Below are 6047 nucleotides of genomic sequence, written 5' to 3'. Positions count from 1 at the left end.
CTAGACAGTTTGACTCCAGAGTCTGTGCTTTTCTCCATCATACTATACCACCAAGAGGTCAAATCAAACAAGTACCACAAAATGTATTTTGAATTTAACAATTAGGAGCGTAATCATACAAGCAGAGTAATTCCAGAGCAGTAGAGACACAAGTCAGATTGCAGTGGGTTGAGGATTGTGTGAACCACTAGGAAGTAAAGACGTTGAACTACTCTTTAGAAATAGCTTTTTTGGTTATGGCGCTGAACTTCATAACATGTTTTAATTAAGAAATCTCACAAGTGTTAACATAGCAATATTTGGCACATTGTACATACATCTGTTCATTTAAATAACTGGTTCTTAAGCTTTTTGGAAAACCTTTGAAAATCTGGTGAAATGTATGTGCCTTTACCCCAGAACAATGTTCATGTGTACATGTATACCAAGTATCACATACTATGCCAGGGTTTTCAAGAACTCTACAAAGCCTGTTCATCACCTGTGGTCCATGATCCCCCAGCTAAGAACTCCAAATATAGAGGATGTGGAACTCAAAGGAAAGAATCCAGAAACCTTGAAAACTGTACAGCTGAGGTGAACTAGAAAAATTCTACAGTTGGAACTAACTTTGTGGATGAGATTCATTCTTAAAAAATTGCATAAAAAAATTCTTTCAGGGCTTCCCTGGTGGTGCAGTGGTTGAGAATCTGCCTGCCGATGCAGGGGACACACGTTCGTGCCCCTGTCCGGGTAGATCCCACATGCTGCGGAGCGGCTGGGCGCGTGGGCCATGGCCGCTGAGCCTGCGTGTCTGGAGCCTGTGCTTCACAACGGGAGAGACCATAGCGGTGAGAGGCCCGCGTACCGCAAAAAAAAAAAAAAAAAAAAAAAAAAAAAAAAATTAAATATTTTTGGATCTTGTTCTACAGAAAAAAAATATTTGGTCCAGTTCCTCAAAATCAAAATCAAGGATCTTAATTTTTTTATTTCTACTTTTATCAGTAGGAAGTCTTGCAAAAGCAAGTTAAGAAGGCAAATGGATAATCATTTCTTCATACATAGTATTTAATAATACATGTATGAGAAAACATCTCAATTTAAATTCCCATCTTATTGGGAGTTTTCATGACCTAAGAGTTTGAATATTGGTGGACACACAATTAAGGCTTTTAGTTAGTGTATTTAGCAGAACGGACTGAGCCCCACCTGGTTGTCTTTTTAGACAGCTCAGCAAAAAGGCAAAGAGCAGTGGTTGTAAAGATGCTACTACTGTAAATGCACATTAACTAATTGCACCAAATAAATAGCTTGTACTTTTTAAAAGTCCCAAAGAAAAATTTGTAACATGTGTGACATAGTTTGAGGTAGAAGGGGCAAATTGAGTCTCACATCCTATTAATCATTACAGACAGGGTTGACCCAACAGTATAAAACTGTCTTGAGCAATTTAATCACTCCATTCTAATAAAGTTTATTTCAAGTGCTGTAATTGAATCCATGTCCTAGATTAGAAAAATTGTTGGAAATTTGACTTCCGTATACTAATCAAAACTGGACTAACCTTCTATAACCTTCATTAATTGAGCATATGTGTTAGTCATTTTTCATGTATTATTACAGTCCTCATAACCGTTTTCCCAGCTTGCCCAAGCAAGTTGAAGTACTTGGGTTCAAATCCAGGACTGCTAGACACCCAACCACTACATATACTGTTTATTCCTAAATTATGATATAGAAGTGTTTGTCCTAAGCACTATTTCACTTTGTCCTGCCAAGTTATTTGTTTTTGTCTTTTTTTGGAAAAGTTTGGCTTTTTAAAAATACAATTTCATTTTATTATTTCCATCTCTTTTTCATTTACTTATCTGTCATTTCTCCCTTTATTTTTTAATATTTTTTGCTCTCGGGTTCTTGTTTGCCTTTTCTCATTCTTGGCTTGTAACACTTTTTTTTTTTTTTTTTTTTTGCGGTACGCGAGGCTCTCACTGTTGTGGCCTCTCCCATTGCGGAGCACAGGCTCCAGACGCGCAGGCTCAGCGGCCATGGCTCACGGGCCCAGCTGCTCCGCAGCACGTGGGATCTTCCCAGACCGGGGCACGAACCCGTGTCCCCTGCATCGGCAGGCAGACTCTCAACCACTGCGCCACCAGGGAAGCCCTTGTAACACATTTTTTAAAAACTTTATTTCCTATTGGAGTACAGTTGATTAACAATGTTGTGTTAGTTTCAGGTGTACCACAAAGTGATTTGGTTATACATGTACATGTATCTATTCTTTTTCAAATTCTTCTACCAATTAGGTAGTTACAGAATATTGAGCAGAGTTCATGTGCTATATAGTAGGTTCCCATTGGTCATCCATTTTAAACATAACGGTGTGTACATGGCAATCCCAAACTCCCTAACTATCCCTCCCCGCCACACACCCTACTCCCCTGGTAACCATGTTCTCTAAGTCTGTGAATCTGTTTCTGTTTTGTACATAAGTTCCTTTTATCATTTTTTTTTAGATTCTGCATATATATGTGATATCATACGATATTTCTCTTTCTCTGTCTGACTTGCTTCACTCAGTATGACAATCTCTAGGTCCATCCATGTTGCTGCATATGGCATTATTTCAGTCTTTTTAAGAGCTGAGTAATATTCCATTGTATATATGTACCACATTTTCTTTATCCATTCTTCTGTTGATGGACATTTAGGTTGCTTCCATGTCTTGGCTATTGTGAACAGTGCTGCAATGAACATTGGGGCGCATGTATCCTTTCAGACTATGTTTTTCTCTGGGTATATGCCCAAGAGTGGTAATGCAGGATCATATGGTAGCTCTATTTTTAGTTTCTTAAGGAACCTCCATACTGTTCTCCATAGTGGCTGCACCAATTTACATTCCCACCAACAGTGTAGGAGGGTTCCCTTCTCTCCACACCCTCCAGCATTTATTGTTTGTGGATTTTTTGATAATAGCCATTCTGACTGGTGTGAGTTGATATCTCATTGTAGTTTTGATTTGCATTTCTCTAATAATTAGTGATGTTGAACATCTTTTCATGTGCCTCTTGGCCATCTGTATGTCTTCTTTGGAGAAATGTCTATTTAGGTCTTCTGCCCATTTTTTTTTAAATTAATTATTTTTGGCTGCATTGGGTCTTTGTTGTTGCGTGCAGGCTTTCTCTAGTTGCAGAGAGCAGGGGCTACTCTTCATGGCAGTGTGCGGGCTTCTCATTGCGGTGGCTTCTCTTGTTGCAGAGCCCAGGCTCTAGGTGCACGGGCTTCAGTAGTTGTGGCTTGTGGGCTCTAGAGCACAGGCTCAGTAGTTGTGGTACATGGGTTTAGTTGCTCCATGGCATGTGGGGTCTTTCTGAACCAGTGCTCGAACCCATGTCCCCTGCATTGGCAGGTGGATTCTTAACCACTGTGCCACCAGGGAAGCCCTTCTGCCCATTTTTTGATTGGGTTGTTTGTTTGGATGATATTAAGCCTCATGAGCTGTTTGTAAATTTTGGAGACTAATCCCTTGTCACATCATTTGCAAATATTTTCTCCCATTCTGCGGGTTGTCTTTTCATTTTGTTTATGGTTTCCTTTGCTATGCAAAAGATTTTGAGTTTAATTAGGTCCCATTTGTTTATTTTTGTTTTTATTTCCATTACTCTGGGAGACAGATCGAAAAAGATATTGCTGCAATTTATGTCACAGAGTGTTCTGTCTATGTTTTCCTCTAGGAGTTTTATAGTGTCCAGTCTCACATTTAGGTTTTTAATCCATTTTGAATTTATATTTGTGTATGGTGTTAGAGAATGTTCTGATTTCATTTTTTTTACATGTAGCTGTCCATTTATTGAAGAGTCTGTCTTTCCTTCATTGCATATCCTTGCCTCCTTTGTCATAGATTAATTGACCATAGGTGCGTAGGTTTACTTCTGGGCTTTCTATCCTGTTCCATTGATCTATATTTCTGTTTTAGAGCCAGTATCATACTGTTTTGATGACTATAGCTTTGTAGTGTAGTCTGAAGTCAGGGCACCTGATTGCTTTGGCTATTCGGGTTCTCTTGTGTCTCCATACAAATTTTAAGATTTTTTTTGTTCTAGTTCTGTGAAAAATGCCATGGGTAATTTGATAGGGATTGCATTGAATCTGTAGATTGCCTTGGGTAGTATAGTCATTTTGAGAATATTGATTCTTCCAATCCAAGAACATGGTATATCTTTCCATTTGTTTGTGTCATCTTCGATTTCTTTCATCAGCATTTTATAGTTTTTGGAGTACAGGTCTTTTACCTCCTTAGGTAGGTTTATTCCTAGATATTTTATTATTTTTGATGTGATGATAAATGGGATTATTTCTTGAATTTCTCTTTCTGATCTTTTGTTGTTAATGTATAGGAATGCAACAAATTTCTGTTTGTTAATTTTGTAACCTGCAACTTTACCAAATTCATTGATGAGATCTAGTAGTTTTCTAGTAACATCTTTAGGATTTTCTATGTATAGTATCATGTCATCTGCAAACAGTGAGTTTAACTTCTTTTCCAGTTGGGATTCCTTTTATTTATTTTTCTTCTCTGATTGCTGTACCTAGGACATCTAAAACTATGTTGAATAAAGTGGCGAGAGTGGACATCCTTGTCTTCCTGATCTTAGAGGAAATGCTTGAAGATTTTCACCATTGAGTATGATGTTAGCTGTAGGTTTGTTGTATATGGCCTTTATCATGTTGAGGTATGTTCCCTCTATACCCACTTTTTGGAGAGTTTTTATCATGAATGGGTGTTGAATTTTGTCAAAAGCTTTTCCTGCATCTATTGAGATGATCATATTGTTTTTATTCTTCAATTTGTTGATGTGGTGTATCACAGTGATTGATTTGCAGATATTGAAAAATCCTTGCATCCATGGGATAAATCCCACTTGATCATGGTGTATGATCCTTTTACTGTATTGTTGGATTCAGATTGCTAGTATTTTGTTGAGGATTTTTGCATCTATGTTCATCAGTGATATTGGCCTGTAATTTTATTTTTTGTGGTGTCTGTCTGGTTTTGGTATCAGGGTGATGGTGGCCTCATAGAATGACTTTGGGAGGTTTCCTTCCTCTGCAATTTTTGGAAATGTTTCAGAAGGACAGGTGTTAACTCTTCTCTAAATGTTTGATACAATTCACCTGTGAAGCCACCTGGTCCTGGACTTTTGTTTCTTGGAGTTTTTAAATCACAGTTTCAATTTCATTACTTGTGATTGGTCTGTTCATATTTTCTATTTCTCCCTGGTTCAGTCTTGGGAGATTGTACCTTTCTAAGAATTTGTCCATTTCTTCCAGGTTGTCCATTTTATTGGCATACAGTTGCTTGTAGTAGTCTCTTATGATCCTTTGTATTTCTGTGGTGTCAGTAGTAACTTCTCCTTTTTCATTTCTAATTTTATTGATTTGAGTCCTCTCCCTTTTTTTTTCTTGATGAGTCTGGCTAAAGGTTTATAAATTTTGTTTATCTTCTCAGAGAACAAGCTTTTAGTTTCATTGATCTTTGCTATTGTTTTTTTTTTAATTGGGTGCTGTCTCAATTATCCTTTATTTGTAGTTTACCTTGAATTACTCTGGTAACCTATTGAGGTTTTTTTTTTTTTTTTCCTCCAATTCGCGCTGTCTCGGCGCACGTATGTGTCACCAGCTCTTTTTTTTTTTTTTTTTTTTTAAATTTATGACTGTGTTGGGTCTTCGTTTCTGTGCGAGGGCTTTCTCTAGTTGCGGCAAGTGGGGGCCACTCCTCATCGTGGTGCGCGGGCCTCTCACTATCGCGGCCTCTCTTGTTGCGGAGCACAGGCTCCAGATGCGCAGGCTCAGTAATTGTGGCTCACGGGGCCAGCTGCTCCGTGGCATGTGGGATCCTCCCAGACCAGGGCTCGAACCTGTATGTCCTGCATTGGCAGGCGGACTCTCAACCACTGCGCCACCAGGGAAGCCCCTTTGCTATTGTTTTATTCATCTCTATTTCATTTATTTCTGCTCTGGTCTTTATGATTTTCCTTCCTCCTACTAACTTTAGGTTTTGCTTGTTCTTC

This window comes from Mesoplodon densirostris, chromosome 2 (genome assembly GCF_025265405.1).
Source record: "Mesoplodon densirostris isolate mMesDen1 chromosome 2, mMesDen1 primary haplotype, whole genome shotgun sequence".
NCBI classification, from domain to species: Eukaryota; Metazoa; Chordata; class Mammalia; order Artiodactyla; family Ziphiidae; genus Mesoplodon; species Mesoplodon densirostris.
The sequence above is the reverse complement of the archived record's forward strand: the minus strand, read 5'-3'. Positions refer to the sequence as shown.